Raw genomic sequence first — 23,115 nt, 5'->3', positions numbered from 1 at the left:
ATGGTGTTAACATGTGAATGAATTTAGAAGCATATAACCCAACCTACACAAGCCAGTAAAGCACATTTACATATTTACACTTGCTGGCTGGCTTTCTTTTGTTAACTGAGACAATGGCTCCTGTTAATGTCCTGAACTTAGGAACCCAAGAATTGTAAAGTGATAAATATGTGTTGTCTGAAGCCTTAAGTTTGTGGTAACTTGTTACAGCAGCAATAGACAACTAATGCAGGATGGGAGAGTACACAGAACATTTTCTAGATCCAGGTATTAAAAGAGATCAAGAACAGCACACTGCAGCTTGGGGAAAGGACCCTAGGCCTTCACACATTATCTGCTTGTTCAAACTGCCTCCCATCTACCCAGCATATGGACCCAGGGCACTGAGTATAGTCCCCTCAAAGCACACTGATGGATGAGAGATAATCTCTAACTTCAAGGAGCATGCAGTCCAGCCAGAGAGAAACCACGTGTCCCAGTGTGAAGCCAGGTGCTCTGACCTCCACCATCCTGCTGCCTCTGACTCAGATGGTTAGATCTATTCCATATTTCTTCTGCAATGACATCTTCTTTCCCCCTAGAATGTGCTCCAAACTCTAAATTCCCTCAGTATGTAACAGGATGTGCTGGTTCAAATCCTTGTTCAAGTACCTAACTATGTGAGCCTGAGTCACTATGACAACACCACAGTAAGCAGGGCTCAGGAGCCTGCCCCCATAGCTCCTTGTGCAGATAGGATCAGGGAGGTGTAGGATATTTCAGGGCCAGCTCTGAGGGAAAGCTGGAGCTCAAAGCTCCAGTATTCTCTGTTCCTTCTTGCAACATCTGGTACCCAGAGTCAAGGTCTATGTCCCTGATGCTTTTTTCTCTAGCCTTGTTTTAGAAACTTAATTCTCCAAAGTAGCTCAAACTATCAAAATCTTCAGCAGCAGCAGTAGCTCACTCTACAGATGAAAACCCTACAGCTCTAATGCTTTAGCAGTGTATCACCAGGATTTTCTCACCCAAACTGCAATTGACCACACTGCCTTAAAAAAGGCCCTTGCCACAGACAATGGCCCTCACAGCACATAGCCCCAGTTACAGTTTGGGGATCCTACAGTGATAGGAAGAGGAATGCACACACAAGGGTGCTCTAAGGGGCCCAGCTGCTTTTAAATAAAGACAAACTATCAGATCTCACCACGGATGGAACAAAGTTGTTCCACTTCTGACCCCATGCCTGTTAGTCTCCCATTCTACATTCCAGTCCGGAGCTTAGTATCTTAATAAAACAAACCTGGCCTTCCAGACACAGTTCACAATTACAGAGTGCTCACGGGCTAAGCCTGGAGGATCATGCTGATGTCAAGAAAGGAGAATGGGGCTGGGGATTTAGCTCAGCGGCATAAGCGCCTGCCTTACAAGCAGGCAGTTGTGAGTTCGATCCCTGGTACCGATGAAAAGAAAAAAGACCAAAAAAAAAAAAAAAAAAAAAGAAAGGAGAATGAAGACAGTACAGAGTCTGGCTTCTACAGTCTCTCTCCTTCACAAGCCTACAAACACTTCCACTATACACATCTACACCTAAAAGTAAAATACTGCAGGTTCTTGAAAGAGAAATGTAACCAGACAGACAACAGTAAAGAAGCCTAGTGTGGCTTCTGCCAAGGACTGAGTCACACAGAGGTATCTGATTATCAGGAGACCATCAGAGTCAATCCCTGTGTTTCTTCCCACCATAAAACTAAACATATTCTGGTGAAGGTCACACAAGGGCATAAAACACTGCCACTGATTGGCACACCAAAAAATAGGCTAACTAAAATAATCCATTGTTTATCATGCGTATTCTACCACATTTTTAAAAATACCCAAGTGAAGATGGAACTCAGGGGAAAAGGACTTTCCTAGCATGTGCAAGGCCCTGGGATCAGTCCCCAGAATCACCAATAACAAACCAAAAAAAGCCCTTTCTGTGGTTCTCCCCTCTTGTCCTATCCCTCTGGGATTCTACTCCCTTTTCACTACCTCCTTAGAGATCCACGATCCAATCCCACTATCTTCAGTTCTCCACTTGGCACATGTGTCCTTTCAAACAAGGTCTCACTGGCCATAACCCCCACCATCTTAATCATTTTCCTCCCCAGAAAATACTGCCCACACCACTCTCTCTTCATTCACGCAATGTCTGGCTGCTGCTTCTCACTCTCATCTGAACCATCTGCCTCCATTAATCCTGTGGACACAGTTCCACAACCAACGCACGTGCTCTTCCACACACACCTTCAGGTTCCTTCTGAGAATCAAGTCCACATACGGCGGCCTGCCTACCTCACAGGTCATGAACCAAACCTTCTTACTGACCAGCACACAAAGCCCTTCACAGTCACATTCTACCTTTTTTTCTTTGGTACTAATAATTAAACCCAGGTTCTCTTGCATTGTAGGCAAGCACTCTACTGACCGATACCTCCAACCTTTCCAACCTTTCCTGGTTTGAGACAGGGTCCTACTTGTGATCCTCCCACTTCAGCCTTCTGAGTAGCTGGGATCAGAGACATGCAGTAGCACTGTGGTCCACTTCATTCAGTTCTCTTCCAACCTCCACCCTTTACAGATCCCAGCCAAAAACTTGCTGGTCTGAGTCAACCCTCACAACAGTCCCCAGCTCCATGCTGCTGCCTTCTAAGCTCTCAAGTCTGTCTGGCACCTTCATGCTTGTTACCACTGCCCCGCTGGGTTCTCACTACCTCTCTAAGCTGAGGAAATAGTTCCTAATTGATTTCCTTGTTTTATATCTTTTTTTTCTTCCTTTCCTGAAGTAGAAGTATTTAATTATAAAAATAAGCTGGGCTCCAAGTGTAGCTTAGTGGACAAGTGTGTGCTTGGCATCTGCAATGCCCAAGATTCAGTCTCTAGCACCAAACAAATATTAATGAAAAAAAATAAAAGTTAATCCAATTTAAAATGTTCAAATAATGCAGACAACACAGGAGATAAAAACTGTAATTTCACCTATTTAATGTTTTTAATTTTTCCTCCCTTCTCTCTCCAAAAACCTATACATGCTTCCAGAATGAACTCCCAAAACACTAGCACAGAGCTTTAAGACAGTTTGAGCAAACCAACAGTCTGGGGAGCAAAAGAACACTGTCCTAAGATTAAGGAATATGAAGACAAACATGAACAAATATAAGGAGTGAGCTTTGACTTAATTCAAATGAAACAATGTAACTATATTTTAAGACAATTGGGCAAAATGCATTATGAGCTAGATATTACATTATGCTAAAGAATTTTAATAATTTTTTTAGGTATAATAATAGCAGCATGACTAAGAAAATGCCCTTGCTTTTTGAAATACATACTAAAGTAGGGAAGAAGGACTGGGGATTTAGCTCAGCGGCATAAGTGCCTGCCTTGCAAAGAGGCAGTCGTGAGTTCAATCCCTGGTACCAATTAAAAAAAAAAAAAAAGATCCCACTAAAATATCTCGGCAGAGGCCAGGTATTTAGCTCAGTGGCTTAAGCACCAGCCTGGCAAGCATGAGGTCATGAATTCAAACCCTGTTACCACCAAAAATATAAATAAAATAAAATATTTCTGCAAGCTAGGCACAATGGAGCACATCTTTGATCCCAGCTACTTAGAATGCAGAAGCAGGAGGATCACAAGTTTGAGGCTTGCCTAGGAAACTTCATAACATCCTGTCTCAAAAAAATAAAAAAGGGCTGGAAAAGTAACTCAGTGGTAGAGTCCCATACTTGATCTCCAGTACCATACACACAGGGAATGGTAAAACCACATCAGGGAATAAAAACAGAATGAGTAAAGCAATCATGGCAAGATCTTGACAACTATTAAAGCCAAGTGATGAGTATTTCCACTACTCACTTAGCCTTTTTTTATTTGCACTTAAAACCATGTAGCATGAGGTTTTCAATTCCAAAATGCAGATGGAGGGAAACCTTTGGCTCCTCCCCAACCCTAAAGTCAAATTGTTTTGAGCACATAAGGCAGATTCGTCCATAGTCCAGCATTTGACACCCTCTTTGTCACAAGGCTCCTTCCAGTACTATATGCTGAAAACAAAACCTTTACCATCCAGATGTGGTGGTGCATGCCTGTCATCCCACTTGTCAGGATCTTGCCATGATTACTTATTCAGGAAGCTGAAACAGGAGGACCATCCCAAATTCAAGGCCAACCTGGACTACATAATGAATTCAAAGCCAGACAGAAATTACAGAGTGAGACCCCATCTCAAACAAAACAAAATAAAAAACACTAAAACCTTTGTAAACTCCCATTGTGCTTTAAAACTGGCATGGGCCATCATCAATACATAAAGCATCCTCCTCTCCCATTCTTGCTCATTTCATTCTATTCACCTTGCACAGTAACCTCAGGCCAGACCACAATGCTCCTTCTCTAGCCTTCCCAGACTCCTCGCCAGTCACAAGCTAAACTTCCAGCTCTGCCACCTTGTGCTACACATCACCCATCAGGAGGGGATGGTGTAGTCCTGTCTGTCCACTCTTCTAGTTCTCAAGGGCCTTCTGAGTTTGACAGCACAGTAACAGCACACAGTAGATGGGCAAAATATGATTACAAATGAGCGTAAATAGGCCAAAGAGCTAAGACCTGGAGAATGTTAAACAGTATGAAGCAGGCAGCCCATGCTGGGGTGTAGGGATGGCTGGTGATGGAGCGAAGGAGGGCAATTCCATCAGGCTATAGCTAACAAACTCACACAGAAAGGAAAAGAAATCAGGAAAGTGGGGGAGACCTAAGGAGAAGCCCCCTCTCCCTGCAGATTTCCCTATGAAAGCCCTCCTGGCTTCTCCTCCTAGACCACCAAGCTAAATGTTCATTATTTAACCATGACCTGCCCTTTGCAGAAGAACTCATTCTGGGGTGCCCTTCCACAGGAAAGCTATGTGGCAAATGCTCTGCCCTATAAGGCCCTGAGAACACCAAAGAGGGCCTAGGACAAGGGAGACCACTTATACAACTGAGAGTAAATGAGTACCAGGGCCATTTGGTCACAGGTTAAAAGACACTTTGTTCAATCATACTAACTGTTAATGAAGTGACAGTCTAAGCTCTCCATGCCCAGTTCTTGTAACTATCACTTAAATGGGTCCAAACTGGGAAGAAAAAAAGAGATGGGTGTTACTGGCTCTTGGCATCATCGAAAAAAATTTTTTTTAGTCTAATACAATTAATTTAGCAGTAATGCGCTAACTAAGTATGATTCCAACGAGCTGAAGGAAGAAAGTCAGGAGGATGTAGCAACAGGATAGGATATACTGAGGAACCACAGATGATCAACAAGGTAGCTGTGAGGAAGAAATGTCAGGTAACAGCTATAAGCATAACGAATGGAATTTACAAGCAGAAATCTGCTCTCTTGTGGAAACCTCCACAAGAGGTGAGAGGGCACCAATCAGAGGCAATGAGAAAGAAACATGATGGTTACCAGCTCATTAGCCTGCAACCATTGTGTAAAGGGAAGAACATTCACATGGTAAAAAGGACTGTAACAGAAACTCAGCCCTTACAGAGACAAGAGACAAAAAGAAGTCTACGAATATTAAAAACAAGTGGGGAGTCAACTAGAAAACAAGGATTATTGGAAACACTAGAAATACGCAGATTTTTAGTGTCAATACATCTGTCACAGGACTGTGGCTATCTACAGCTGTCACTGAGACACCTGTAATGCAATCCTTGGGACCAACTGCTGGCAAAGAACAAGCTGTAAGACAATGCATGTCATCAGGTTTCCTGTCTGACACAACCAAAGTGGCTGGGGGCACTGAAGAGAGGGGTCGCTCTGGCTTCCTGGACAGCTGCAGCAACTCCTTGCCACAGGCCCACCTCCCCTGCACTAGGTGCCTCTGGGCAGCTGCCTCCACCCGAGTGCCGAGAGACTGTACCTCAGCCAGCTCCCGCTCGCTGATACTTCTGGGGGCACTGCCTTTCTTCCTTGTGCACGGCTGTGCCACGGTGACCCTGCCATCGCCTCTGGCATAGCTGTGCACAGTAAGAACTCCCGTTTGCCCTTCAGCTTGGCAGGAGAGGGGCTCACTGGTTTCCGAATCAGAAGAAACAGAATCCCGAGAACTGGAGCCCAGGCTAGAAGATGATTTCTTTTTGGAACCCGAGAAGACCAGGCGTCCAGTTATAGAAGCAGGATTTACAGAAAGATCGAGGGCAGCTGCCTCTTGTTCTTCCTCTTCATCTTCCTCTTCTAGTTTGACGTTCTTGAGCTCTTCGAATTTGACTTCAGCAGAGTCAGAGTAATCTGAAATAATGAACACATTTCCTCTTGTATATGTCAAGTTGACAAAGATGCAGTGGGAAAATACAAAGAACATGGGACAGATGCAAGTGAGACCTGGCTTCAAATCCTAGCTCTGTATCCCAGGGTGTGATCATGGCTCACTGGTCTGTCTCTGCCTCCAGTTTCTTCCTGTCTGTGAGGATACTGCCACATTACAGCACTCCCAGGCACAACCCTTGGGTACAAGACGGGGTAGCACTTCCACATAACAAGATTCAGCAAGCAGAGCTTGCCACTTCCTTCCAGGTCTCCTGCAGGACCTACAGTCCTGAGCCTGGCACTGACCTAGCTACTCATGCTAGTAAGCCTGCTCAGGAGCAGCCAGTCTGAACAGGCTCTGAGAGCACAGTGCTACCTGGCTGACAGCAGATACACTCTGTGGTACAGTCAGCAGCCACACCACAGCATCGGCAACTCATTTCTCCAAGCCTGAATAAGAATGAGGCAAGCCTCTCCCTAACAAACCTAGTCTCAATGACCATCTGGTGGCCACGTTTTTTTTCCCTCTAGTATTAGTCATTGAACCTAGGTGTTCACACTAAGCTACATCTCTGGTCCTTTTTAAAATTTTAAGACAAGATCTCATTAAATCACTAAACTGCCCAGATTGAGCTTAAATTTTACTTTCAATTGTCTTATCTCAACCTGGTATTCCAGCTATGAGCCACTATGCTTTATACTACTCTTCTTCTTAAAATACAAATGTCTCAAGTTTTCAAGAGACCAAACTCTTTAAAATGGCAGGCCAAGGCCCGGGATATAGCTCAGTGGCACAAGTGCCTGCCTGGCAAGCACAAAGTTTGATTCCTGGTACCCCCTCATAAAGCAGACTACTCTGCAACTGCCCAGGCCATCTGCTAACAGTGACCAGCAAAGCCATCAGCATTCCCCCTGCATACTTCTTTTTTTTTTTTTTTTTTTTTTTTTTTTGGTCTTTTTCATTTTTATCGGTACCGGGGATCGAACTCACGACCGCCTGCTTGCAAGGCAGGTACTTATGCCGCTGAGCTATATCCCCAGCCCCTTGCCCCCTGCATACTTCTAAGCAAAGCACTTCTCACAATCCACTTCTGAGTCTGCTCAGATGTGGCTCTCTCAATACAATAGACAAACGTCAGCATTGTGATGACCACAGTTTTAACTCACCTGGGAAGGGTAGACCATCCTCAACTTGCCACACAGAGTTGTGGGTGGGCCTCACGGGAGCAAGTGTGGCCTGGCACTCCGTCATCTCATACTGGCCAGAGCTCAGCTCCTCCTTGAGGAACAGGTCACTCTGACTCACCTCCTGTGGTATTTCCAGACAAACCCGGTGCCTCTTTGTTCCTATACGATGCTTGGCCAGGCTGTGAGGGAGAGGGTAAATCCTGTAAGACCCCACATACCAAAACATTCACACATGTCCACACACAACGCACAATAAATGGCCAGGTCCTGAGTGGTCTGACTTGAAACTCAAGCTGCCTCTTATTGCTAATTCCATCACATGCAAAGTATAAGATTTGCTGTGAGGATTGAAAAAAGGCACACAAGGTATCCCATAAATAGCCCTCCTACCTTTCCAACATGGCATGGCCTAGGTCAAACTCTTCTCAGAACACAGATCTTCTGCCTCAGACTCTGACAACGCCAACTTATAATCTCTTTTGAACACAATCTATTACTCTTACACAACTGAGTCTTGTTCCTGGCACCTCTCTCTCCTTTAAAAAAAAAAAACTGCGCCAGGCATGATGGCACATGCCTGTAATCCCAGCACTTGGAAAGGTAAGGCAGGAGGATCACTGTGAGTCCAAGACCAGTCTGGGTTACAAAGTGAGTTCAAGGGCAGCCTGAACTCCATAGTTTCCATAGCAAAACTCTGTCTCAAAAAGACAAAGGAGGGGCTGAGGATTTAGCTCAGCGGCATAAGCGCCTGCCTTGCAAGCAGGCAGTCGTGACTTGGATCCCCGGTACCGATAAAAAGGAAAAAGACAAAAAAAAAAAAAAAAGACAAAGGAAAGGGTCAGAGATTTAGCTCAGCAATACAAGCGCCTGTCTGGCAAGTACAAAGTTGTAAATTCAATCCCCAGTATCGCGCCCCCCCCCCCCAAAAAAAAGACAAGGAGAAAAAAAAAACACCAATATGAAGTGAAAAATGGCCTTTTCTGGCATAGGAAGAGTCTTGCCCCTTGCTCCCAAAGACTGCAGATTTACTGTCCTCATTCCTGCGTAAGAGTTACAAGGAAGCAATGGCAAATCACTGGCTCTACACCAAGAAACCCCCCTTGGACAGGATTCCAACACCCCACTTTGGAACAGCCTCTCTGGAGCTTGTGGGAGCTGTCCCAACCCCTTCGCCAAGAGCCAGGCCCAAAACGGGCTGCCTGTTACCTTCTCTTCAGGTCTCCCTCCTCTCCGTCCTCCACCCCTTCCATGTCCTCTTCAGGGCACTCCTCTTCACTCCCGGCTCTTGGTGGTAGTTCACACTCTTTGAGAAACTCAGCGGCTTCTGGAGTAGGCAGAGTGTGGTCGATGACCGCGCTGTCCTTGCCAGCTTTCCAAAGTTTGTACCTTTCTGGCTGGAACTTCCTCACAAACACATCCATGGAGATCTTCACCATATCCTTTCTGCAGGAGCACTGTCACAAACAACCTTCAGGTGAAGGCTACCTTGTTGACTTCCACCTCATCCCATGTGGCACCTCCCCCTCCAAGCAGAAAAACTACGATCTGGCTTAAAAAGCTGTTTTCGTTCAGAGGTCAGGGTACTGTGCACCATCCTTGCATAGCCCTACACATCAGAAAGCAGCAACCAAGGACACAGACTGCATAGCACAGAGGCGACGCCACCTGGCACCGAGGAGATATGTGGAGAACGGTTAGACACTCGGCTCTGCACTTAGGTGCCTTCATGTTCGTCAGTCATCTCAGGGCCACACATGCAACATCATTATTCTGGGTCAAAGATCCAGCCCCATTGCTTCTCACAGTTAAAAGTAAAACCCTAAGAATCGCACAACAGAGAAATATCAGAATGCCCACTGCAAGAAATACTGTATGTATGTACAGCTTAAAGGCAAATGAACTTAAAAGTATAACCTCACTTTATACTTCTCAAAGCAAAACACATTTTAAAATAAAATTTTTTAAATTCTTTTGGTGGTACTAGGAGCAAACCCAGGGCTTTTGCATAAATTACATCTCTAGCTGTTTTTAGGTTTTTTTAAATTTTGAAACAGGATCTCAATAAACATTACCAGGTTGGGCTCAAACTTGTAATACTCCTGCCTCAGCCTCTAAAAATGATGGGATTACAGGTAGGTGTCACCATGGTCAGCCCATGCCTAGACTCATTTATATTATTTATAAACACAAACTACTCACACTTTATACATTCCTGGCCTATTTTGTTTTCAAATTCCAGCAGCTCTAAGAAATGTTTTGATACTATTCAATATACCCAACAAGCATTTATCCACTAGCACACACACTCAAATATGTTTAAAGTCCCAACACTTGTGAGGCTGAGATAGGTGGACTGCAAGGAGTCCTGCCTGGGGAACTCAGTGGGAACTTATCTCAAAACCAAAAATGAAAAGTGCTGGGAAGAAGTTCAATGTGAAGTTCAATGTGTAAGTTAAATCACCAGTACTGGGGAAAAAACAGAATTTGTTCAACTACACTGTCTTAGTTGTAGGGTTATAGGAAGCTATCAAGTAAACTTACCAATACAGCTTGTTTGCCATATTCAATCCATCGACGTGTAGCAAAGTTGGTAGATTCCGCACAGTTAAAGCCATGGTTAAAACCAGCATGGTAACCATAAGGGAAAGTGATCATAAACTCGCCAGCTTCTTGAGTCACCTGAACAAGAACAGATTTAAAAGAGCTCCCCCACACAGGAGAAATCTACAGAACTCAACTCCTGAATTCCACGTCTGCACCACATAGCTGGGCAACCAAGGGCAGGTTCTAAAATTACTGGGGTTTTCGGCTAGGGATACAGCTCAGTGAAACAAGTGCCTGCCTGGCAAGCACAAGGTCATGAGTTTGATCCCCAGTACAAAAAAAAAGAGAGAGAGAGAGAGAAATCACTGGAGTTTTGCTGCCTTGTATAAAACGCAAAGCCTCACACATCACATGTACATCACAGCTATAATCAACAACTCCTTCCAATTAACACACTGCAGAGAACCTGACTCTTCCCTTTGCAGTGTGAAGGCACACTAGCCACTTTAGATCAAAGTCTCCCCTTGCAGATCAGAGGGAAAGAGTGATGAACCAGAATAAAGTCCAAAGACCAGAAAGGTGGTTTCTATGGAAGTCTAAGGACTCTGTCCGTCACACCAGCTCACCTTGTCAAAAGGAATGCCGTATTTCTTCAGCATTAAAGGGGATATCAGGGTCATCTTATGGCGAAGAAAAGCCTCACAGCTTTGAGCACTTCCTGGGAAAAAGCCTGTTTAAACAGACCAGAGGACAGAATTAACATGGTGTTCCTCCACTGACTGTAACACTTCCGTCACTTCATCTGTGGATTTCATCGGGCTGATAAACAGGACAAATCATCAACCTGATGTGCAAGGAGGCTTCTGGCTCTGGGTGGGTTCTAATATCCGCCAGTGGAAACTGAGATCATTCAAGGTCCCTCTATTCTTACACAGCTTTGAAACTAGGACTTTCTGCAGTCCTAAAAGATTGAGACTGTGTCCTCCGTCTTTTGTCAATAACATATCTACAACACAATCTAACCTGACGCGTGAAAAAAAATTCTGAATGTACAATTCTGTCATGGTCCACTTTAAAAAAAAAAACAAACACTAAGTCAATTTTTACTTTTAACATCTGAGGTTTTGGCAGAGAAACTATACTTAATACAACTTTTGCCAGGGGTTTACCTCAACGGTATAAGTGCCTGCTTGGCAAACATCAGGTCGCGAGTTCAATCCCCGGCACCAAAAAAAAGAAAGAAAGAAATTATATAACTCTTGTACTTTTCTGGCCAAAGAAACCGATGCTCAGGGGAACTCAGGTGACCGTCAAAGGAAGGACTAAATCCCTTCTGGGAAAGAACACAGAAAGGCTAGGATTGAAGCTGCTCTGTGACAGGAGCAACCTGCAGCTGTACTCAGTCCCTCCTGGTGGCCTATGAAAGACCACACTGACCACAGAGAATGGGTATTTTGGGGCCAGCAACACGGCTTCTTGGTGGGTCCTACTTAACATGTTGAGGAAAAATGGTACCTTTGGCGAGGCGCTCCAGGCGTTTTCCATGCTCGGGTGGAACAGAGTACCTGCAATGACATGAGAGCAAGAGATGCTCAGAAGAGGACCAGGGAAAGGATCCAAGGGGCTTGTCACTACATGCAAGACACCTCGACGACAACACAGAACGTTCTCCAGCATCTCAGCACCAAGAAATGGTTATGTCTGAGGTAAAGGTTGTATCAACCACCCTGATCTGAGCACTGCATGTGGATTATTCACTACACACGTGCACACGCACACACCTGTAAATCTACAGCTGGATTGCTGGGATTAATCAACCTGGATCTGTTCTCTGTGTGGTCTAGCAGTAACAGCAGACCTGTGCTTTGAAGTTGACATTTTTCCTCATTTTCTTCCTTTTTAAAATTTTCTTATTTCTGTTTGGCATGGTTTTCATTTTTGTTTCTTTTTCTATGAGTGCAAACACATTATGGTTTTTTGCTGTCCTTCGGTTCTGCTGGGTTTTTTTCTTTTTTTCTCTACTGCCTTCTTCACCAGTTTCCCGAAGTTTGTGTACTCTTCCTTTATCCTACTGCCTTGCTTCTAACCTCTTCCTTTTCTATTCCTGTATTTTTCCCCTTAACTGCTTTTTAAATTTTCTCCTCTGAGGTAAAATCACCATACTGAAAAAATATTTACTGTATACAATTTTCTGGTTTGTTTTTGATTATTATATAACCACACATATAGTTCACAGTTAAAGGTGGGAAATTAATGCTTATCATGGTTTGGTTATTTTCCAGCCTGTGTTTTATGCTATTGTTACTGTTCCTTGTAGTACTTTAGCCAAGGGGACATAATTTTTCTAATCAGCTGTTCTTCCTGGTATGCCAAGACTGAGATGTCCTAAGAGTCATAAAAAATACTATCTACCAGTGCCAAAGAACCAGGGCTGGGTCAAGCACGCAGCAACTCTTCATCACCAATAAACTGAAGAGGTAGGATCTTGCAACAGACTCAAATCCAAAAGCCAGTTACGCCTGGAAGACATCTGAGTAGTCATTTCCTAAAGGTTCTAAATACCAGCAATAAAGATACTTGCCATAAGCAATTTACGAACATCAACCCAAGAATTAAACTTAAAAAAAAAAAAAAAGGCAAGACACATAATCAAGATGCAACCCAAGACTTCCAGCTCACCAGAGGCAAACCCAGAGGTCAATTCAATTACCTGAAATGGTAACAAAGCAGATGGACAAGGTTCTAGAAGAAAATCAAATTAAAAATAATTTCTCAGATAACTTCACAGATGGTGACCATAGTGAAAGATATGGTAAGTGACTCAAGACACAAAGCTAAAAAGAAAAAAAAGGAGCTTACAAAAATGATGAACATCATTAACTCCCAACATAGCAAAAAAGTAGAATCCATGAAAGCAATTTAAATAGATGCCCAGGAGATTACAAATTGCACTGAAATATGCTTAGCAGAATGAGCCAATGTGAGAACAGAAGATCAGGTATAGGGGCTAGGGATTTAGCTCAGTGGCATAAGCACCTGCCTTGCAAGCAGGCAGTCGTGAGTTCAATCCTGGGTACTGATTAAACAACCAAAAAAAGATCAGGTATAAAAACAGGACTGTGGTTAGCAATCATAAAAAGAAAGATTTCTGAAAAGTATCAAGGGATCACAAAACATCAATTCAACAACTGCTAGATGATGCAAACAAGATTGATCAGTCAATGAAAAAGCAGGAGATAGCGCAAGCAACATAAGAAAACCTGTTCACAAAAGCAATAACAGAAAAACTGTCCAAAAATGGAAAAAGATTTTGACATAGAGATAAGTAAGGCATATATAAAAGTTCAATTAGCCATTACCAAAAAAATTTTAATTTACACTGAAGCAAATGATAGTGAAGATTCTATAAACTCATACAAGAACAGAATATTAAAACCTGTTACAGGAAAGAAACAAATCAACTATAAAGGAGCCCATCAGAATCACACCACACTTCTCAACACAAACCCTCAGTGAAGATTGCAGTGAAGGATATCAAATCCTTATAGAAAACCTCCTCCAACCTAGATTGATGTATCCCACAAAACTATCTTTCAAAACTGTCGAAGAAATAAGACACTTCCATGACAAAGAATACTTGAAGAAATTAGTGACCACCAAATCAGCACTCCAAAATGTTCTGCAGGACATTCTAGAAAGAAATACCAAGGACAACTCTGCCATGAAGTCCAACATAATGAACCTACCAAACGCAAACAGCTAACTGAAAAGAATAAAAGGGAAAATAACATGACAAAGATAAATCAGATTTTAAAATCATCAATGTTAATGGCCTGAATTTCACCAATCAAAAGAAAGAGATTGGCAAAACTGATCAAGAAGTAAGATCCAATAATATGTTGCATACAAGAAATACATTTAATTCTAAAAGAATTTCATAGACTGATCGTCAAAGGATGGAAAACAACGCTCCATGTGATAGTAACCTAAAGAAAAGCACAGATAGCTATTCTATATGAAACAAAGTGAATTTCGAACCAAGCCTGATTAAGAAAGAGTAAAGTTTTAAGGCAACAATCCAGGAGGAAGATATAACAATCGTAAATATATATGCACCAAATACCAGCACACCCAATGACATATAAAACAAAGATTAATGGACATGAAAAATCAAATACAGGCTTTATTTGCTACCTCAGGCCTGCAGGCCTCTTAGAGAACAAACACCAGAAGGTCGACTGCTCTAAGACTTTCTTCGCTGAGAAGAATAAATGCATTACTCGTAGGCACTAGGTACCTTCAATTAAGCTGCAGAGTTCTAAAGGAGATATGTGAAGTTGATGTTGAAATTGCCAAACAATCTGTGACAAGACTACACTGCAAGATTTGGGAATGGATGATGAAGGAGATGACCCAGTTCCTCTACCACATGTTAATGCTGCCATATTTTACAACAAAGTTACTTATTGGTGTACCCACCACAAGGATGACCCTCCTCCTCCCAAGGACGATGAGACCGAAGTGAACAGATGATATCCCTGTTTGGGACCAAGAATTCCTGAAAGGTGACCAAGGCAGTTCTTTTAAACCTATTCTAAAAAAAAATAAAATAAATATAAACTTATTCTGGCAGCAAACTACCTAGACACCAAAGGACTATTGTCAACATGGCCAGTGGAAAATTCCTGAGGAGAATCACTTTGATATCAAAAATGACTTTACTAAAGAAGCAGCAGTCAGGTAAACAAGGAGCACCAATGGTATGAGGAGAAATAAAATGCTGTGTCTCCTTGAAAACATACTCAATAGTGAAATAAATAGGACACACATGCATAAACATCATGTTTCATTAGTGTGACAAACTGAAAGAAAAAACGTATGTGTATGTATATGTATATATAAAAACACTAGTTAAGGGGCTGGGGATTTAGCTCAGCAGCGTAAGCACCTGCCTTGTAAGCAGACAGTCGTGAGTTCGATTCCCGGTACTGATAAAAAGGAAAAAGACCAAAAAAAAACACTAGTTAAAAGAGTTACACTACTAATTTTGAAGAGACAGATTTGTGCTGGTATTGTTCATACAATTAAAGGCAGATGTCTTGTGCTCTGGGTGAATGACTTGGGGATGACAATGCTCAATGTATGTTCTTATTGTTCCCCCCCATTGATGTGCTTTGAAATTTTGTTGGAGTTTTTTCTTTTTCATCTTTTTTTTCTTTCTTTCTATATTTGAATAAAATGGTTTTAAAAGAAAAAAAGGAGGGGCTAGGATTTAGCTCAGTGGCATAAGCACCTGCCTTGCAAGCAGGCAGTTGTGAGCAATCCCCGGTACCCATAAAAAGGAAAAAGACAAAAAAGAAAAGAAAAAAAAGGTTGTGCCTGACAACATAATACTATAAAAAATGTCCAAATATTAGTTGCACTGCTGTTTATTAAAAATCGACAAGAGACAAATGCAGCAGCAAATCAACTGTATTAGCATAATACTGTCCTCACTGCATGTGTAGTTAGTGCAGATTCCAAAACAATGCCTGAATTTCTTCTAGTCTGAGCAAAGTTGTTGGTACTTTAAGTCTTGAATGAATTTTAAGCAATCAATACTCCCAAAGACATTCTTGGAGGCAAGCATTATCCTGATACCAAAACCAGAGAAGGATCCAATCAAAAAAGTGAACCACAGTCCTATTTTCCTAATGAACACAGACAGAAAAACCTTCAGTAAGATACAGGCAAATAGAATGCACCACATCAGCAGCTTTCCTGTACATGAATAACAAATTCACTAGAAGAAATTAGAGAAACATCTTTCACAGTAACATCCAAAAAAATGAAATAACTAGGAGTCAGTCTAACAAAGGAAGTAAAAGACTTCTACACTGAAAATTACAGTACTCTGAAAAAGGAGATTAAAAAGGGTATCAGAAAATGGAAAGATTTTTTTTTTAAATGTTGCACGTAGAAACCTACAAGACATTGAAAATGGCAATGGTACAGGGCTGGCAGATAAAATCTCCAGGAAATGACCTTCTAACTTCTAGAGATAAAGCTCAGCCCAGACTCTGGAGAAGGCCCCTGAATAGAACCAATTCCTTCTTGTTTCAGATTTATCCATTGTTGATTTGGGGAAAAAAAAAAATCAGTAAAAACTGGAAAGAAAAAAAAAAGTGCCTGATACACACAGTAAATGTTCAATAATAAATGTTACTTTAAATGGAATTGTTAGCCTACAAAGAGTTTTAGACAGTGCCTACTACAATTTTTAAACCCAGGAAGGCTTACTCATCCTCAACTTAGGAGACAAGAGCTACCCTTAAGGCATGTTAGAACATCTTTCTTCTCTCTGCAGGTATGAAAATAATATGAAGGTACCATGCCTGTGGGTTCTGAACTACATTTGATAATCTCTCTTAAAAAACTGTACTAGAAATATCATTTGTGAGAGAAAAGATACACAACCTATCTAATGAAGATTTTAGATACACACACACACACATACACACACACAAAGATTTATCCATTGTGGAAGAAACTGCCATGCAAGAGTCTTCCAATGAAGACATTTCTAACCACTGCATACTCACCGTGAGACTTAGTGATCTGCAAGAACTTGAAAAGCTACATCATCAGACCCAAAGTGCCCCTTTGGAAAACATCTGGGCCGCGCCCACTGAGAAGAGTTCTATGGAGCTCACATTGCCATAAAAGCAGAGTAACAAACACCTCTCAAAAATAAATGACAGCCAAATGTTAATGAATTACCTAGAATTTGACGTTTTAGATAAACCTAAAACACTTGCAAGTTTCTTTCCAAGAAAAGCAAGAAAGCACATCTTTTCAAACATATCAACACTGGGCACATTCTTTGGATCCTGAACAAATAAGTCAGTTTGGAAAAACTTTGAAGGATACAAGTTCAATTTCCAAAGAAATTCTGTATTCAGTAAAGAATGAAAAATTGACAATGGAAATATTAGATTATCTAGCTGCAGAACTACTAGCTGTTATAAAAAGATAATAAGTCTTGCCAAATAATAGCAAGTAAGAGGTACTGAAAACTTAAATTGTGTCCTGAGAGGAGAGGAAATACCAAAAAAGCATTAGAAAGATGACAAATACCACAATACACAGGTACAGTAATGGGTTCAGGGTATGTGAGGAGAAGGAATTTCTGACCTCAAATGAAAAGAGGATGTTTTCTGAAAATAGTTTGAAGCATGAAGAATCTATCCTGTGGACCAAGGGTGTACTTTAGTCTCACTAGCCAAGGGCAGTTAATAGCTGTAAAACAAGTAACTCTGGACACCTCTGATAAACTGGCTTCTGAAGAAAAGCAATACCGAAAACTTCAGGAAGAAGTAGTTTTGCTCAAAGCGCTGAAACATGTAAACATTGTGGCCTATCTGGGGACGTGTTTGGAAGAGAACACTGTAAGCACTTTCATGGAGTTTATTCCTGGTGGCTCGATCTCTGTCGCGGTCGCTTCTGGCCGGCAGGAAGGACACACGACAAAGTCTGGTAGTGGACAACCTTTTCTTTTTATTTTCCTTCTCCGTACAGCCTGCCCTGGGTTCTCCCAGCTGAAGCCTCCTCTGGTCCGCTCCCCGCGGCTCCTTTTGTGCTTCAGTCTGCCCCAAAGCCTCTACCGGTCCGCTCTCCGCGGCTCCTTTTGGGCTTCTACTTCCGGGCTTCTACCTGGCTTCTACTTCCTCCCAGGGGTGGCACCGGTATATATACGGGTACAGTGTCCAATCATGTTAAAGTAAGCAAGGCAAGCTGATTGGCTAACATCATCAGTTGCCAGGCAGACTATATTGTTGAGCGGGTTGTTTACGCGGTAAGCAGGAAACTAACATATTCGATGGGAGGGGTAATCTACCTCAGGCTTTGCTCTTTACCACAGGCCGCACGTCCGCCGAGTAAGGCGAACTATCACAGACGCGGCTCCCAACAGATCTCTAGCATTAGAGGCCGTTTTGGGCCACTGCCTGACATAATATTTACACATAGTAAATATACAAAACAAATCCTGCAAGGTGTTGCTAATCTCCGTGAGAACTGTGTGGTACATCAAGATATCAAAGGAAATAATGTTATACTGCTGCCAACTGGAATAATAAAGCGGATTCTGGCTGTGTCAAGCTTTTGGCCTGGGGGCAGGCTTAAATGGCACTCACAGTGACATGATGAAGTTCACGCATGGACTCCATACTGGATGATCCCAAAGTCATCAATGAGCCCGGCTACAGCAAGAAATAGAGTGATCTGAAGCACTGGTTACACTGTTTGTGACAGCCACAGGTAAGGCTCCGCTGGCTTCCGTGGACAGGATGGCAGCCATGTTTTATAGTGGAGCACACCTCCTTTGCCAGGCCACTTCTCAGGAAATGCAGCAGACTTTGTGTGCCATGTGCCCAGCAGTGGGCCAGCATGAGTGGCCTCTGCCTTCCGGCTTCTGAAGCACTCTTTTGTGACGAGAAATAAGTGAACACACAAGGTTCTTCCCAGGGTCTACAAATGATGTTACTGCTTACCTGTGGGAAATGATGGTTGAGACCCTTGTGTTCCTACTGGAAATTCAATGTCTTAACCAGATTCTGCAGTGTCACTAAAAATCTTACCTATTAGCACCCTCAAGCTTGAGGTACTATCCGTATGTATGAGAAGAATATTTTAAATAATGAGAACCTATTCTAGTGTTTACAGTTTTGATTAACCATGAACTATAATATCTATCTCTATTACTTTATATATTTCCATTTTCAGTTTCCCTGTTGTTAGTTTTAAATAAACTGTATAAAGAAAAAAAAATGGAAAGATGTTCCTTGTTCTTCAGTAGAAAGAACCAATATAGTGAAAATGGCCACACTTCCAAAACTGTTACACAGATTTAATGCAATCCCAATCAAAATGTCAATAGCGTATCTCACAGAATTAGAGAAAACAATCCTAAAATTCATTTGGAAAACAAAAGACCTAGAATAGCAAAGGTAATTCTGGCCAACAAAGGGAAGGCAGGGGACATCACAATTTCCAACTTAAAACTGTACTACAAAGCCAGGCCTGGTGGCACACACTTGTAATCCCAGCACTTGGAAGGCTGAAAGTTCAAGACCATTGGAAGTTCAAGACCAGTCTGGGCTACAAAGTGAGCTCAAGGCCAGCCTGAAATACATACCAAGACCCTGTCTCAAAAAGACAACAACCAATAAAAAAAAAAAAAAAAAAAAAAAAAAGACAACAACAACAACAATAAAAAACTGCACTATAAAACTACTATGATAAAAACAGCATGGTGCCAGGAAGAAGAAAAAACCCAGATCTGAGGCATCAATTAGAAGATAAAGAAGCAAGCCAGGTATGGTGGCATGTGACTGTATTCCTAGCACTTGGGCAGCTAAGGCCGGAGGATCACTGCAAATTCAAGACCAGGCTGTGCTACAAAGTGAGCTGCAAAGTGAGCTAAAGGTCACCCTGAGCTGCAAAATCAGACCATCTAAAAAGATACAAAAACAACTCCAGACACAGTCAGCCAGTTTATCTTTGACAAAGGTGCCAAACACATTCACTGGAAGAAAGACAGCCTCTTTAATAAATGGTGCTGGAAAAACGGGGTTTGCACATGCTGAAGATTAAAACTGGACACTTACTTTTCACTGTGTACTAAATTAAATTTGAAATGAATCAAAGATCTAAATATTACAACAGAAAGTAAGGCAGAGACAGAAGAGACATGGAGGGTTCTGGCCCCCAGCTGCTGCTGCTGCTGCTGCTGCTGCTGCTGCTGCTGAGCCCACTGTCCTTCATCTGCATAAATGTTACACTGTAACATTTACACTGTAAATTAATTACTCAGTAATTAATTACTCCTTCACCCACTAGGGTGTATAGACATCACAGAAACTGCTCTTCAAAAAGTCAAGTAAAGGGGCTGGGGATTTAGCTCAGCGGCATAAGCGCCTGCCTTGCAAGCAGGCAGTTGTGAGTTCGATCCCTGGTACCGATAAAAAGGAAAAAAGACAAAAAAAAAAAAAAAAAAAAAAAAGTCAAGTAAAGTGGGACAGTGCCTTCTCCAAAACTATTAAACTTTACATTGTGAAACACAGAAACTTTTTAACCTTTATATAATCCATCCAAGACAGTCAGGTGTGCTGGCACACTCCTATAATCTCAGTACTCAGGAGGCTGAGGCAAGAGGATCACTGCAAGTTTAAGATTAGCCTCGGCTGCCCAGCAAGCTTGAGGTTGTGAGTTCGATCACCACTTCAAAAAAAAAAAAAAAACTAGCCTAGGCTACAAAGTGAGCCAGGCCAGCCTGGACTACATAGTGAGACATTATATCAAAAAGACATAAATGAATGAATGAATGAAAGAAGAAAAGAAAGAAAGTATCCAAGAGATTATTTTGGCCAGGTGCAGTGGCCCAATCCTGTGGTCACAGGGTTGGGGAGGCTGAAGCAGGAGGAACTGCTTGATCTCAGGAGGTGGACACCAGCTGGGCAATACAGAAAGAGCCCACCTCAAAAAAAAATTACTCGACAAAACAAAAAACCTGTCATCCTAAATAGCTTCATTAGGAAAAGGAAACAGGAGGAAAGTCAACTTGAGGGCTTTGAGATCCATCAAACAACTTTGCAGAAATCTCTAGAGTGCCCATCTCATTATTTTTTGTTTTATCTTGTTTTTTGAGACCCAGTCTTGCTACAGAGGTTAGCCTGGTCTTGAATTTGGGCAATCCTCCTGCCTCAGTCTCCTGAGTGCTGGGATTATAGTGTGTACCACCAAACTCAGGTTGGAGGTCTCATTTCAGATGCTCAAGGAAGTTTGTGTAACAACTGGATAATCTTTCTTGATATGCAATCCCAAAGGCAGGGAATTTGAGGAGCAAACAATGGTGAGAATGCAAAAGCAACATTTACAGACTCTCCAAATCCAGCCATCTAGTGGAAGCAGTAAGACAATGTCAGTCAGTAGGCACAGGCTCAAATGGCTCTAGAAGCTGCAAGTGCTAGGGATTTAGCTCGTGGCTTAAGTGCTTGCCTAGTAAGCGCAAGGTCATGAGTTCAATTCCAGGTACAAAAAAAGAAACTAGAAAGCACCTGAAAAAAAGGAAAATCCCGGGGAAGAGAGGAGACTGAAGATGCTGGAGCAGCAATGCTAATGGTTATGGTTTCACTAATGCTCTTACTGGTCCACGGAGTCCCATCCAGCCTAGCACTCTCTTCCTGCGGGCTCCAGCTCCTAAACAACTGTGCCCTCCGCTCTCAACCAGGAGCTCTGCTCTTCTGCTTCCAGATCCCAGACTCACTTCTCTCGGCTCTCTCTCACAAACCTTCCCCCATTCACCATCATCCCAGTTATATCCGACTCAGTGTTCAGGACTCAGCTTTGCTTGCTATCCCCCGTCACGGCTTCTCCATTTCCCACATGCTCCACCCACACGCTCTTCCTAAGTGGCCCTGCGTACCACTGCTTGCCCTTCAGAGCTTTGCTCACACTCTACTTTCTGCTTCCTGTCTCCTCCCGTGGGAAGATGAGGACTTCATCTGCCGGGCTTGCTGTGAGTGCAGCACCTTCAGTAAAAGCCCGCGGACACTGGGGACAGGGCAGAGCAGCAGAGAGCAGAACCATCTGTCTCCCAAGACTCGCATCATCCCGGAGAGCAGGAAACACTTGCTGAGCCTCTTGGATCCACAGTTGTGGTAAGTATCCTGCTGCTCATGAAAAAATGATGTTTCCAAGAGGGAAAGAAAGCTTTCTATCATCAGAAGTAATGACTCCAGCCTGAGAATCTATCTCTTAGAAATCCCTCGAGGGGCAGGGGATTGAGCACGGCAGCACAGCACCTGCTTGGCAAAGTCCTGAGTTCAATTCCCAGTAGCAGCAAAAAAGAAAGGAAGGAAGGAAGGAAGGAAGGAAGGAAGGAAGGAAGGAAGGAAGGAAAAAATTCATCCCTCGGAAGTCAGAGAGCAGCGGGTCAGCCGAAGCTCCATGGCTCCCAGTAACTCAGCTGACACCAGCTCTCCCAATGCCGTACAGCTATTCTTGAAAGCCTTGCTCCCACAAGCATGTCCAAGCTCCAACACCATCTTATTACCTGTCTCAAAAACAGAATGCCAGCTCTACCCCAAAAGTTAAGCAGTAGGATCTGTGTTTTAACACGCAAAGAAGTGTTTTCCAGGTACAGGAAGGGAGAAAAGCCCATTTCCAACAGCAGGCTGAATTTACCAGGACTTTGGCTCTCCGAAGTGCAAGTAGTTGATGCTGTACAGGTCCATGTCTTCCGTATGCCAGGAAAAGGACGTCTTCCACATGCCAAAATACAAGTATGGGGTGTTCACTCCCTCAATGGTGATCCCACTCTCCTTCTCCACCAAGTCCAAGATGGTCTTCAGCCGGCCAATATTCCACTCATCGACGTGCTGCAAAAAAAGGGTAGGCCGGGGCAGTTACGTCATAGGGTAAACTGGCACTCTGAACCTGCAAACCACATAGAAGGCCTCAGGTGAGCAGCCACCTCCAACAACACAGCATGCCTGGTCACTTTCACAGCTGCATGGGGAAGGATCTATATGCCTACAAAGGGAAAATGCTGCCTTGAACAAACAACACCAGCATGAGGGAAGATGAGTAAGGGGGACGATCACTTGTTCTGAACTCCAGGAGGAAGACTGCATGGAAGCTAAAGAAACTGAACTCCAAAAGAAATCTTCAAACCATTTGTAACTTTTTAAAAAATCTAAAAAAGGAAAACATAGGAATTAACAATAGTGTGGCTTTTTTTCACTTCAATTTCTTAAAGCTAAGTCTTTAGGGTCATTTTATGAGCAGGTCCTGGATTACTGTGCCCTCTTTTTTCATTTCCCTATCTGTGGATCCTCACAGCACCTACCCAACATTCATCCCTAGAAGCTTCACTCCACCATTCCCCAAAATGGTTGTCACAAACTTCAAATTTCATTTGGTAAATAAATTCTTTCAGCCAAGCGTGGTGGCAAAGGACTATAATCCAAGCACTCAGGAGGCTGAGGCAGGCAGCTGCTGCCAGAATAAGGCCAGCTTGGGTTACATAGCAA

The 23,115-nt window shown here is 42.8% G+C and overlaps 2 pseudogenes; one reads left to right on the top strand and one right to left on the bottom strand.

Moving 5' to 3' along the window:
- Positions 1-22,368, bottom strand: part of LOC134473035 (lysine-specific demethylase 4A-like) — a 41,287-nt pseudogene extending 18,919 nt beyond the window's left edge.
- LOC134472851 (S-phase kinase-associated protein 1-like) lies at positions 12,831-14,972 on the top strand (annotated as a pseudogene).
- Positions 22,369-23,115: the final 747 nt, after the last annotated feature.

This window comes from Cavia porcellus, unplaced genomic scaffold, assembly GCF_034190915.1.
Source record: "Cavia porcellus strain 051 isolate PalLab524CR breed Dunkin Hartley unplaced genomic scaffold, mCavPor4.1 scaffold_25, whole genome shotgun sequence".
In the NCBI taxonomy this organism is placed as follows: domain Eukaryota; kingdom Metazoa; phylum Chordata; class Mammalia; order Rodentia; family Caviidae; genus Cavia; species Cavia porcellus.
Note: the sequence above shows the minus strand (reverse complement) of the source record. Positions and strands in the feature narration are given on the sequence as shown.